Here is a 13,902-nt window from a genome sequence, read left to right as displayed (position 1 = left end):
TACATTTGTTATAGCTCAAGCTGCCACGGGTCGAGTAATCCTTCCTAAACTGACAAGTCAGTTCTTTTGAGTTATTTTTTTCAATTGTGTTCTGACTTGTAGCTCACAACAGAAGCCAGAAGTTGCAGAAGAATGATGATTTCCTGCACCAAAACACCAAACTGTGCGAGCTTTAATGGCTGCTCATCAGAAACGTCCTGACAGCAAAGTCTCCGACACAAAAGCAAGTTCATAAAACTGTATTTACCCTCAATATAAAAGACTAATTATTCAAATAAAAATATGGCTGGAGAGAAGCAGAGAAGTTCTTACGGGATTTTATGAAGACGAAAACTTCTGTGACCTTGGAAGCGTTTTCCGTTCTGATGACTTCTCAGCTCACGCCTGCAGAGTTTCAACTATAATCATACTCTAAATGATAATAAGAGAAGGTTCCTGTCACAATCAAACAGCTAGACTTGCTTTTTCAGCAAATGACACTTCATCTGGGAGGCAGCGGTGGAGGGGATGAGCTGCAGTTTTTGAGATGTGAAAAAGCTTAGGCAAGAAAAGATGTAAGTTTGTAAAACACCGAGGGGGATAAGATGAATGATACTTAAAGAAACAAACGTTTAACTTTTAAATATCATCCGTCTGCTCTGAGGGGATGTATTTCTGTTCGCTCAAAAGATTTATAACTTTCAATACGAGTCTTTTCACCTCAGCTACAGGTAACAAGAGGTCAAATTGCCTCTTAAGGTCCTTTTTTTTTTTAAATCAAAGCAACTGTCCCGATGAGTCATTGCTGAAAAAGGTTTTCAGACGCTACGAAAACCATCGGCAGAAACAAAATGTGCGGCTCGTGGCCGGGAAAAGGAACCAGAGTATCTCCAACGGCGCAGACCTGGAGGAGAGCCAAACCAGCCGCCTGGGCAGCCAAGACAAGTGTGTCCGGTTTTCTTCGCTGGCCTTTGTTGCGAGAGCAACGAGAAGGCTGGACGGGTTCCAGGAGAGGGCTGACTGACCGCGTCCATTCACACGGAGCCGCCTTTTCAGCTCAAAGGTTACAGATCAAAGCGGCGTGTGCTCCAAGCATCAATGCCCATAATTGATGTTAATTTCGTTCCCATTCAGAGTTGTCAGCACTACAAGTGAAGGCGATTTGTCTTGCAAGAGTAAACCCAGAGGTATGCCGCTTTGTGGCTCACACCAAGTTTTAGCACCGTTTACGTTTTAATTGGCTGATCTGGAGCTTCTCTTTCCTTTCAAGCATTTTCTTTCAAATTTTATTTAGATTGTGATGAAAAATATCATCAAATTATTGCACAGTTGAGTCCAGACTGTTTTTGAACGCATGAATGTCGCAAAAAGCTTCAGAGATGCACTGAAGTGTTCAGACTGCAGTTTTCAGCTTTTGTAGGCAAAATCTTTTGTTGTGAAAAAAAATCTTTGGTCTAAATGTGCCGAGTGACTGACAACACATTTTACACCAAATGACTCCCATAGAAAATCTCATGTAGTTTTAGAAATCTAATGAGGGGGGTAAAAAATTCACTCTCTACCTTCATGTCCTAATATTTTTTTGTTTCTACATCTTTACTGCCATAATTTGAATCTAATGGAGTTTAAACCAGTCCAACTTCAGTTATTCAGATTACACGAAGCAACATTCATGACATTCAGCTTTATTTCTGGGAAACGACGACACAGAAACCGGGAAAGTTTATAATAACCAAGAGATGCTGCCAAAAGGCGCAGCAATAAACAAAAACTGTTTGAACACGAAACAATAACTAATATTTGCTGAAAACAACAGAGGAGTAGAAAAAAAATAAAAATATAACACAAATCAAAACTATTTTAAGAGACAAATCCACAAATAAATTAAGAAAAAGATTAATTTGTGTCAGTTTGACCTGAAGATAATCGCTTCGTATAATAATGCACCATAAATCAAAGGCGATTATGAAGATACATAATCAGAAAATGTCCTTTCATTTCAATGGAGTATGAAGATGCACCATAGAAACACGACACCGTTATTAGTGTGATTGCGTATCGGAGTAATAAATGATTATTATCCTCTTCTAGACGCAGCAGCAGCATTAATGCGTTTTTTTTTTTAGTGCAGTTCTTTTACAGCTATTGATTCTTGGTACTTTTATAAATATCTGGTTTGGAGTGAGCAGAAACACTTTACAAATATGAAGCGACTGCGAGGAAATGTGATTGTTACCCCAACAGATTGTATTCACCAACACGACGTTATGGTGCAGAATCCTAATTTATCATATTTAATAAGATCCAACCAGATAAGGCAGGAACTGCCACCACAACTGAACTAAATCTGAGATTGTAACATTACCACAGAAAGTAATTTGTGACACTTTTGCATTCGATAATTGATCAGGAATCCTCACAGAACGTCTCTGACACGCCGAGTCAAATCTTGCTAGTTTGCACAATTTTGCCGCAGCTTTGCTGCACATCTGCACTCTGGAGCAGCGTTCGCCGTCGTCGCAATTATCCCACTTATCTAAATAACAAAAAGCGTTTCAGGCAAATGTGTGGTGCCCATCTGAAGCCTTCGCACAAAGAGAGGTTGGAGGCTTTTCTTTTTCCTTGAGTGTCACCATTAATGACATATTCATGTATGCTACACCCTGTGCAAAGGTTTTGATGCTTTGTCCACCAATCCACTAATACCATCACTTCACTTAATTACCCTCAATTAAGACACTATAAAAGAATTGCAAAGAATTGCTAATGAACTAATTTGGAGACGTGGAAACATTCAAAAGCAGATCCTGGATTGAGAGCAATTAACCCCAGGCATTTTAGATAAGCCACTTCAATCCTTTAGCTCCTTTCTTTACAGAGAAAACGTGAGCTTAAAACACACACATAGAAAACACCTTCCTTGCTCAAAGACGGACAAATACATCTGTTGTAAAAGTAACTAATTTTTACTTTTATATAAAGGTAAATTAGCATATTAAAGGTTTTTTCTGTAAGATCTCACTTCCATTCTCAGATAAAATCTTTTTATAATAAAAGTTACTTTATTTATTTATACTGCGACCAAAGTGGAAATGATTTAATCGTATTTGTGCTGAAACAAACACACAATGAAGACATTCCAGAAAACTCTTCAGCTCCATTAAATCATCCATTTTTACCTGCAAAGCCAACGACTCTTATTACATGAATGGAACTGGATCAATAGTATAATTCACTCTTCATAATCACCACCACATATAGTAAAGCGCATGTTAGTTACAAAGAGCTGCATCATAATGTTGAAGCCGAAAAACAAAAGAAAAATGAAAACGGCTGCTTCCATGTCACAAGCTTAAATAGGTGGAGTTTGTCAAACGTTTCGGTTTCTAACACTTCAGGTGAGTTTAGTGTGAAACAAAAAAATGAAGTCGATACCGGCCGGTAGGTGCAGGACGTCTGTGGCGCCGTTTCTCTTCTACACATCTGGGATCCAAAGCAGAAAATCAACGTTCCTCCACGTAAATCCAGCCGAATCCCTTTGGAAAGAGCAGAAGAGAAGAATGAATGAGAGAAAACCCAGAGTGACAGAGAGGCTGTAGCTGATCACAGGTTTTATAAAATACTGTTATTTCTTGTTATGAGATATTGTTGACCCGTTACAATCCAAGATTATCAGATTTCAGACCTGCAGAGGTCACTTTCATTCAACTCAAAACAAATCTTCCACTTTTTTATATTTCAGCTGATCAATCAGTGGAAACTAGTCCTTTAAAACACAGTATAAATACTGAGACTTTATAAATAATTGTGATGTACAAATTACAGGAGCTCAAGGTTTCTGTATCTCATGCTTTTTTTTTTTTACAAAGGGTTTTCAATCCCCTTTCTTTGACTTTGGAAATAGGTTTTCCATGTTTAGTAACACTTAATTTATATTATTCAATGTTATTTTAAATATAGAAATATTTTTATCACACTAGGCTGGTGCTCATGGGGGCCCCCTGGTGGTCTGAGGGCCCTAAGAAACTCACAGTGCCTCCGGTTGGTCCGAGGTCTTAAACAATCGGATCAAATGAGTCGTTCTCCTCCTCAGCCTGTAATCAAGTTCTACAGACTCCATCTAAATTATTAGACACAGCAGAATAGCATCTAAAAAGGGAGGAGAAGGAAACCCCTCCTCCAGACGTTTTCCAACAGATTTCTCTGCTGCAAAACGAGACGCAACCACAGAAAGCTGACCAGGAAACCAATCAGCTGGATGCAGGAACTGAACGCTGGGTAGAGCCGAGGCGCTCTGTGCAACCCGTCAAAAGACTTGATGAGATAAACAGCAGAAGTCATAACAAGCTGCACTGACACGGTTCGGCTGAAGAGGAATACCCGCAAATCGAGAAATTCCACCGTCGTCTGTTATTTGAACAGACTGCTGGTTAGAAATATGGTACGGTGGTGTGAGAAAGCACTCAGAGCCGGTTTCACTGTGACCGTGTGGCGCTGCTTCGCCCTGTTTGAAGGAACCATGAATTTCTCTCTTTGTGGGACAAACACGAAGAACCTGCAGCAGGAAAACGATCCGATGGAAGACCCCCTCTGTTTGTCAAACTCAAGAACCATCCAGTGAGGCTGAACTAAAACTATAATGGAAAATGGAGTTGTTTAAATCAATCAGTATTGTGAATATTTGATTAAAATTGTTGCCACTAAGATTGGAAAAAAAAAAAAACAGTTTAGGGGGTTTTCTAGATTTGGGATCATTAAAACTGTAAACTGTATTCAGACATAAATTAGATTTTATTAACTGAAATGTTTAGGTTTGAGATAAAACCACAAAAGAAATCTGTAAGAAGGTAAATATTTTACTATTTAAAAAGTGCTAAAGTGTGTTTTACACCATATTTGGTTTAAATGTGACACTTTTCCATAGGACCTGATGCAGTTTCTTCTTTTCACAAGATGGTTTTCTTGTGTTTTTACCCAGTTAGAGACAATAATGTCTAACATTTCAAGCTAAAACTAGCACTTCTGTGTTATTTAGCCAAAGCAGCATCACCCTGTTGGTTGAAACAAAAACTAAAGAGGAAAGAAGTAACCCTGTCAAAGAGGGGCTAAAAGTCATCTCATGCTAGTTACAAATGACATTTCAAATGCATATACAGTCATGTATTACAAATTTGAGTAATGTGCAATAGTGGGCTAAATTAGTTCTGGTGCTGAAAGGGAAAACGGGGGGGAAAAAATGCAACGGAGAAGGTTTTTAGGATTCCTGGGCGTGCCTGGGGTGTCGGGTCGTGATGAAGTGGAGCTTTTCCCATGCTAATGGGCCTGCCAAACACAAACATCCAAAAGCTCAGCAAATCTTAGACAAGCAGGAGACAAGTCACCGTACTTCAAAATGGCTGATGCATAAACAACACTCCCTTCACTCAAACGATGGCAAACAGGAAGCGGAGGTAAAGAGGCGAGATTTGCACCCGAGGAAAACATGTAATTTCTGAGCGCGAACAACGATGATTATGATTCAGAAAAGTGAAGACTGTCATTGCATTGCTGAATCAGGAGGGTAATTAATTAGTTGGCGTGTCAAATTGTGTGACAGCTGCTTGGATTGGCTCGTCTATCGTCTCAATTGGTTTTGTTTATTGTGTTTCACCTCCATTATGTCCTCTCTTTTCTGCAACGGGTTTATTTTTTGTTAGATTTATCCAGAAAGGATAAAAAAGATCAAAACTTGTAACAAAAATCCTACTTTTTTAAATAAATTTTTATTTAAAAGATGTAGATGCCATCCATCTTAACATGCAAATATAAAAAATAGATAAAAATATGACTTTGAGATGATGTCCACGTGTCATAATTTGGTAAGTTGTTGTGAGGATCCAACATGCAGCAGGATGCTGGTTGATCACATGTAGCGCGAAAAAGGAGTTTCCATTACAATTTCATTACGGCCAGAAAAAGAACAAAAAAAAACTACCTCATCTAAGCATCAAAACTTTTTTCTACAAGTAGAATGTTTCCAATATGCGAATTTATGTTTCAAATATCAAATTGTGCAATCATATGGTCGATGGGAATGCAGATAGTGACAAAGGTAAGAACATAAACACACACTGCAGCAGTGGAGGAGATAACGAACAGCTGGAGCCAATTACAGGTGGAGCTCACCCAGAACACAAAGCATCTCAAATTCTGCTTGGAAAATTATTTTAAACTGTTTGGCACTGAAACTGGACAACGTGAAACGGGAAAACCAAGTCCAACTCAATATTTTAGTTCAAGCAAAATCTGGAAAGGATATAAATCCAATTTCTAACCTACATTTATCAGTAAAATGAGGACAATTACTGACCAGGCTGATTTTTGTTCTCCAACCACAGATGCTCCTTGCCAGTCTTCAGGACACTAAGTTGGAGAGCTGCTCCAAGACATCAGGAGGATTATTTCCTGGCATTTAACAAACTGGCACTTCATGCTTTTCAGCCTCCAGTCGGAGCCCCTTGACGGCGGTGCATTGATGGACAGCCCAGTAATCAATAAGTGCTCTAAAGTGCTCGTTGTGACTGGCAGCAGACTTTAACTTCACTTCAAGTAGTTAAGCTCAAAGATTGGTGACGTTAATGCAGATTTGAAGTGTAACAGTTGAGCTGGAAACACTCCGACGGACGGAAAAGAACCAAATGAGGAAAAGGAAGTTTCAAGTTTTGGTGTAAAAGTGAACTTGTGACTTAACGTAGCTGCACAAAATAGGTTGAAATTTGTTTGTAGTTTTTCAATCAGGCACTCAAACGCAGGCAGCTTTTACACCTTATCATGTTTTATCACTTAAAACCATAAAATGAGACTTAAATTTCACAACACGCCCTTTTTTTTTAATCCACTAAGCTCTTTTGATGTTTTTTCTGGATCTATTGGACTAAAACTTTAGTCTTTTTGCAAAAAAAAAAAAAAAAAGCTGTAATACTGACTGAACTGCTGATGCTGTGACCTTGGTGCTTATTGGAAACATTTCTTCAAAATTAAAAGTAAAACCTTGGGCGGCCTGGAGAGCCTGGCGGTCGTCCTCTTCATGACCGCCAGCTTTCCGTCTGTTTGAGACACTTCCCAGCGCTTTGAGAAATCTTCCACAAACCGGGTTGCATTATTTATTGTCAATGTTTTTGATTGTTTATTCAATGTTGCATGACTCTGAGTTTTTGTGTTTTAATGATGTAAAGCACTTTGAAATGCCTTGCTGCTGAAATGTGCTGTACAAATAAAATTTTATTAGATTTTGATTTAAACATTTTTTGAAAACAATAAGACAAAAGAAGTGTCCGTTCTTCTCTTGACTCATTTTCCAATAAAACTGAAAATAATTCTTACAAACAGCTCATACTTTTCAATAAAAGTTTAGAATTTACCCGTTGAATTGATCATAAAACCGCAGCTTTTTTCTCTTACAAAGAGCCCACAAGAAACAGAACCGATAAATAACATCCACAAAATAAATATCTTAAAAGTGTTCTTGTTTTTCAGATAAAGTTTTGACTTGTGGAGATTATTTTGTAGCTTATAATGGAGATAATATAAATAGATTTTAACCTTCTTGGCTAGTAAATTATTGTGAAAATGTGATTATATATATCAAACAAATCCATTCATTTTGTTGAGCTTTTTATTCCTCATGAATCAACTTATTTCCAGAGTCAAATCTCAGATTTTCTTTTCCGTTTTAGCGAAGGTTTGAACGTCTTTATTGGCGAACATGTCGCTTTATCTGTAGTGTCGATGAACATTGAAGACATCACTTTATCCTGGATGGAAAAGATCAAAATCTACAAGTTGTGAACAAAAACAAAGCTGCTGTCAGAGTTTAAAACACCTGATCAGATGAAACGGCGGCCTCAACAATTCTGACGCCATAAAAGAAAAGTACATCAGCACTTCCTTTTACATATGCACATATCCGATGCATTTCCCATTTACATGATGGTGCACGAGATGACTCTTTGTTCACCGTCTCCCTTAATTTAGCAAAAAGAGAGTCCATTAAAACTGTGATTTTCTGTAACTAATTGCGGTGCACTCAAGCCGGCCTTTGAGGCCGTCCTGTTCATCAGCATAACACAGGAGCGTTTGCAGCACATGATCCGTCCACGGCCAATGAGGCGACTGCTCTCGGCACCAACATGCACACTCTTATATGAGTAATGAACATTTTGTGTGCCTAAACAGTGAGTCATGTGCTGCAGATGTATTGTGAATAGGATGTGGTGGGTGAATTCGCTGCGTTTTTGGCTCCGGTCTTCAGGTTTCCGAATGCGAGCAGACAGGTCTTTTTGTCGTGTTTATAACATTCGGCGTCACCCTTCCTGGAGCTGCTCTGGCGCTGTGAAAACACGTCAAACATCTGTGACAAGATGAGAACAACCTGTACTTTGTGCATTATTTCATTCCTCATTTTTCCTGCTTCACATCCAAACTGTCTTCATTTCAGACGACTGCCGTCGCAGATTTTGCAGGTACATTGTTAAATAATTGAACTAGAGCAGACTTGAAAAACCTAAACAACTTCCACTTGATGGATTTTGTTTTTTGACTGCTGACACATAATGGCACAAATCACTTAAATCTGAATGCATACGAATGTGTATTTTAGATCACACTCGTTAGAATGAAACAGAAATGTCCTCCAGATGAGTTCCGGCTGAGAGATTATTAGTTCAGGTGTTTGAAACTGTGAAAGGGGAATATTATGGCTCTGTGCTCAGGAAGGCAAAGCCTGAGGTCATCACAGAGCTCAATGAAAAAGTTATCTGTTCATTGTGAGCCTAACAAGTTTTTTGCATAAGTTAATGGAAGTTGAATTTCAAAAACGAGAACATAATGTTACAGCTGTTCAGAAAACATGAATCAGGAACTGATCAGTGGCTTTTATCTGTATACAGGTTGAAACATAGTGGTGACAGCATCATGCTATGGGGATCTATCTGCTGTACAGTGGTCTGGCCCAGTGGCGCTTACAGAGGGAAACAACAGCACTAAGTTCTCCCCCAGTAGATGTCAGTAAAACATTCCGATTAATTTTTTTCACTATAATCTCGATTTGAGCAGTTTTTAAAATAATGAAAGTAGGCGTGAATAAAAGAAAAAAATATACATATCTGACTTTGTCACAGCTTAATTAATTAAAAGCAACGTGTTTAATCAAACCAGAGGGAACAATATCCACTATGGGACAGAATTGGTTCATTTTAACGGCGCGCCGTCTCTACTTCCTTAACATATATATGACAATGACTCCTCGAAGCTTGGAAATGCCTCCTCACTTCTCCCCTCTTTTCCCTTGCGCTCTCTCTCTCTCTCTCTGCCTCCAACACCCCCGCCCCCCTCCTCTCTCCTGTGCAGCCGACGCGCTTCTCGTCTCCAGAACCTCGTCTCCACAATCATGTCCTCAGACATGCAGCCACGGTGGCATGAAGCGACCCGAAAGACGCCATCGGGACGGCATACGCGCGGGTAAGCTTCGATCTATTCCCCCCTCACTCATGTGCAACATCCGACCTGCATCCTGGCGCATCCAGTAATTGGTTCATCTAAAAGCTCCAAATTGAGCGCTTTTTTTTTCTTTTTTTTTCTGACAGACAGCGTGGATCATGTCTGCAGGAGGATCTGAGCGTTGAAGCTCAGACTTTCTAGATGCTGACCGCCACATTTCTCAAATAGTTTAATTAGCATCCATGGTGACAATGTCGTGAAGAAATCTCGCAGAATTTCATAAAGTTGTTCTCCGTTTCTCGGTTGTAACTTACCTGGGGGAAAAACACAAAGGTGTGCATGTTTACGATATTTTACTGATGAGATGATCAGGAAAAAACGCGGCTGTTTGTTTGTTTAGCGGTGATGTCAGGGAAATATTGGATGCCTGATCCTCAGCTGCCATACGGAGCTTCTTCGGGACTCCAGTGATGGACGTGGTGCATTTTGTGAATCTGTGCAAATGCGAATTTTCTCAATGGATTTCTCTGCGCCAAATTTGCGCGCGATCCCAAACACTGATTGTCTGAAACAGGCTGAAACATCAGCGTGTCCGGGTATTCCCAACCAGTCTGCTGAACTTCTTTTACAAGATGTTTCCTTTGCTTATTTTGTTTTTTGCGCTCTCGATGCGCTCTGGATTCACGCGCGCTCTCGCATGTAACAAACTTATTGTATTTGTTCATATTTTGGTGTCCGTCGTGTCATTAAACCTACATCCATTCATGTACAGCAGCCGAACACAGACCCAGAAAAAAAAAAAAAATATATATATATATATATATATATATATATATATATATATATATATATATATATATATATATATATATATATAAGAGACGCGCACGCATTTTAGTTTCCGATTAAATCCGCCAAATGTTCGGCAGTGATGGTAAATTTAGTAGTAAGAGTCGTGTTAAGGTCATGTTTGTTTGTTTTTTTTAAAGATGGGATAAATAGAGAAGATTTGCGTCGCAGCCGCGCCATATGTGCGTAAAACGGCGCAACAGACTGGATTTGGAACAACACGACTTTCACATTCGGTTACATTTGTTTATCATAAATATAATTTCTTATGCTCGGATTTTTAAAGCCATGCACTTGAAATAGATACATGTAGTTTTTTTTTTTTCTTCAATGAATCTAATAGGGAGCAATATTCATTTTCACTTAGACGTATGTTTTCTTTTGGCTCCACCGCGTTTCACTTCTTTTCTAACCAAAACATCAACTCAGAGCAGAAATGATGGTTTCTGGCAGAAGGGGGCAGATTTTTCGTTTTCAGTGGATCATCAGCGCGGTGGGGCGGCTGGTGATGGCTGAGGTAGGTTTTAGAGTCTGACCATTTTATTTCCCTGAGATGCTAAAAGAAAATTGAATTTGCATGATTCAGTGGCTTGTACGGAATTGATGACTCTTGCTGCTGTATGGATGGTTGGATGTGGAGAGGAAATCATTTCTGCTTCTGCTGATAAAAATGACAATTATTCTGTTATTCCAACAGCTACTCGGGCATCTGACAAAATGTAAATTTGAGGGATTCGAGGTTGTAATGCTTTGCTTAGAAGAGCTGTACAGCAGAAGCAACACAGTGTGTTCACTTTGACCCAGTGCTGTGTGTTTAAATGAGCTCTCTGGCTTGACTTTGAGTTCCCAGCTGTAATTGGACTTGTTTGAAGAGAGGGCTGGTGTCGCCTGGGTGTCTTACGGATGGCATGTGGGAAGGTCGGTCCTGAGTTTCAGCTCTGCATTTTCATGAAGGGAATGATAAGACATTTGTGATTGGAATACAAATTTTCTGCTTTTAAGCTGCACTTTATAATCAGGAAATCCAAGCTGCTGCCATTTGGAACTATGGTTCTAAAGTTGGGGTCGGGGGGCCAATTATGGGTCATGAATCAACAAGTTTGGGGTCCTAGGAGCCTCCTCAGAATTTGTACCAAACACAAATGTGAGGTGACAAACAGTGTTTATGTTTCTACAAAAGTAAAAAAAAAAAAAAATCTGCACTTAGCTAAATGCATTCTAAAAAAAAAACACTGAAAGTGTTTCAACAATTCATAGTAAAGCTCAGAATGATCAACTTCAGGTATTTTTGTGTTTGAACTAGAGGTTCACAAGAAACCATAGAAAATCTGACACTTACTACTTTATGTTGCAAATAAAGTTTTAATGTGATTTATTTATCAGTTTCTGAGTAATGGTATGGCGAGAATGTAAATGTACTTTTCTGTAATATTTGGTTAATACTCAAATTGTCAGCCATAATTTTTAATTTCCTAAACTTATCCACTTACTTTACACAACTTACATTTGTAACCAAACTGACTTCATATTGCAGCTTCAAAGCCTACTAGCCTAGCGAGGATTAGCTTTAGGAGCTAGCATCAAGGGACTCGTTATGGTTGCTGCCCTTCATAAACTAAGTTCCTGTATTTACAATAAAATAGATTTGTAATCATCTATAGCTGAAAGACATTGGGAACCTAAAATATATATTCTTTTACGTTTAACATTCCTAACTGCAAAATTTTTTTTGTTTTTAGAAATGTCTTCATCCTTCTTTTTTTTAAAAAAAGACCCAAAAATGTTGATGTAGCTGTACCAGGAAATTTGATCATTCCCAATCAACGTTTAACCTCAGACATTGGTCGATATCTTTGGGTGTTTTGGATCTTTTCTGGGTTGGGTTAGAGGTAGGGCTTTCACATCATGAACTAAAGTGCTTCTTGGCTGTGGTCTATTGCTTCTGTAAAGCCTTTGCTAAACTCCAACCCACGTCTCAGCACTGCATTTCATCTCTGCAGCTTTCTCTCTGTGCATCTTCCAAGACGCACCCTGGACTTTCTGCTGTCTATTTTCACTTATCGTCCTGTCTTCCACGCTGATGGTGATGGATTAGGTTTGCTTGCTGCGTGACTGTAGAGCTGTTTGATTAGTTTTCTGTCTTTGTTGTTACACACTTTGTAAACCTGCTCAGGTTTTCCAAGGACAGCTGTGTGATTTGCCCCAATTTAAACCTCCTCCACTGACTCAACTCATATCACTAAACAGACGATATACTCTGAAGAGAACCGTGTTAAAAATACATTGGTCATCATAGATTAAAGTAAGGTGACGATTGGTCGTCATCTGCCTGTTTATGAGCCTAAATGTGGAGCACAGTGCCCCCTGTTGGCAGGTTTGAGTTCAGTTTTACATAGTTCTTATATGAAGACGTCAGCCATGATTGTGCTTCATAATAGCCAAACGTGTAAAGAGTGCAAATTACTTGCTTTCTTGGCAACATTCATAAGGAATACAGAGAAAAGAGACAGAAGGAGGAGGCTCATGCCAGAGCTGCTACTTACCATGACTGCACATTGAACACATATTTCTAAATCTGTGTTTTTGGCAGCTGTGGAATCAGTGTTCGAGACCAGGTTGCGTTTTTTGCAAAAGTTAAATTTAGACGTTATTCCATGGACACGAGCGTCCCGGTTGTGCTCGGTGCACATTAGCGAATCTTTGTATCTGGCACTCACAGAAAGGAATGTCTAATTATCACGCTTTCAACCACAGCAGGCTCCTGTATTCGCAACCGAGCTCCTGCTCTAATCGCTGTCTTTTCCTGTCAGTACACCCGTTTTTTTTTTTTACGTAATTAAAATTTTATTTTTGCCTGGTGTGGATGAGTTGGGGGGGCTCTGTTCGCTGTCGACTGGGTGTTGAATGAAGCTTCACTTTGGCAGAAGCAGAAGAATGGCTTGACTAATGTATGGAAATCCAAAGGGAGAGATGAAAGGAGATTCTGTGAAGTGGTTTACGTAACAGTAAACATACCATTCACATATATGTGGAGAACTGGATGAGCACGATGAATGTCTATCTACAGTTCAACTCGTTTGCATGCAGTCATTATGACCATAAACGTCATGTGCCTTTGAGCTCTTATGATGCATTTTTTTCTTTTTTTGAGGAGAGGATTTATGATCAAACACGTTTAATGAATTCCACAAAAAATTCTAAAAGAAATAAATAGATGCAGAAGACCTCACAGAATGAGGTGCGTAAAGCTCAGATAGACTAGTTTCCAATTATTATTTGGTTAAATGCCCCTTTAAAAAGTGTACCTAGATCACATAACCATTATATTTGAGATCAAGAGTTTCTAAAGACTTAATGTTCCCTTTATTTTTTTTTCAAAAGCAATCACTGTTCTGTTGGAGAGTCCAGTTTTGTCCAAGTTCCAGCTGGAGAGCGGTAGATTTGAGTAATTATCAAGTATCACTGGCAGCAAAACAGTCCCACAGAATGATGCTGCCACCACCATGCTTGACTAGATGTCAACAGGTGTGAACTGCCTTCTATTGACTTCTTTATACATTACATTCTCGTAATTTTCACTTGACTTTGTCCGATTAT

The 13,902-nt window shown here is 39.1% G+C and overlaps 2 protein-coding genes across 2 annotated transcripts in view; one reads left to right on the top strand and one right to left on the bottom strand.

Annotated features, from left to right (window-relative positions):
• gnai1 (guanine nucleotide binding protein (G protein), alpha inhibiting activity polypeptide 1) overlaps nucleotides 1-13,902 on the bottom strand; it is a 424,795-nt gene that overhangs the window by 232,427 nt on the left and 178,466 nt on the right. The window lies entirely within an intron of this gene.
• Nucleotides 8,752-13,902, top strand: part of chrm2a (cholinergic receptor, muscarinic 2a) — a 76,252-nt gene continuing 71,101 nt past the window's right edge. The window contains exon 1 of the mRNA XM_015002841.2: nucleotides 8,752-9,477. The gene's annotated coding sequence lies outside the window, so the exon portion shown is untranslated. The remainder of the gene's footprint in view (nucleotides 9,478-13,902) is intronic.

Source organism: Poecilia mexicana, unplaced genomic scaffold (genome assembly GCF_051168715.1).
Source record: "Poecilia mexicana isolate PSO_F unplaced genomic scaffold, ASM5116871v1 scaffold_23, whole genome shotgun sequence".
NCBI classification, from domain to species: Eukaryota; Metazoa; Chordata; class Actinopteri; order Cyprinodontiformes; family Poeciliidae; genus Poecilia; species Poecilia mexicana.
The sequence above is the reverse complement of the archived record's forward strand: the minus strand, read 5'-3'. Positions and strand labels throughout refer to the sequence as shown.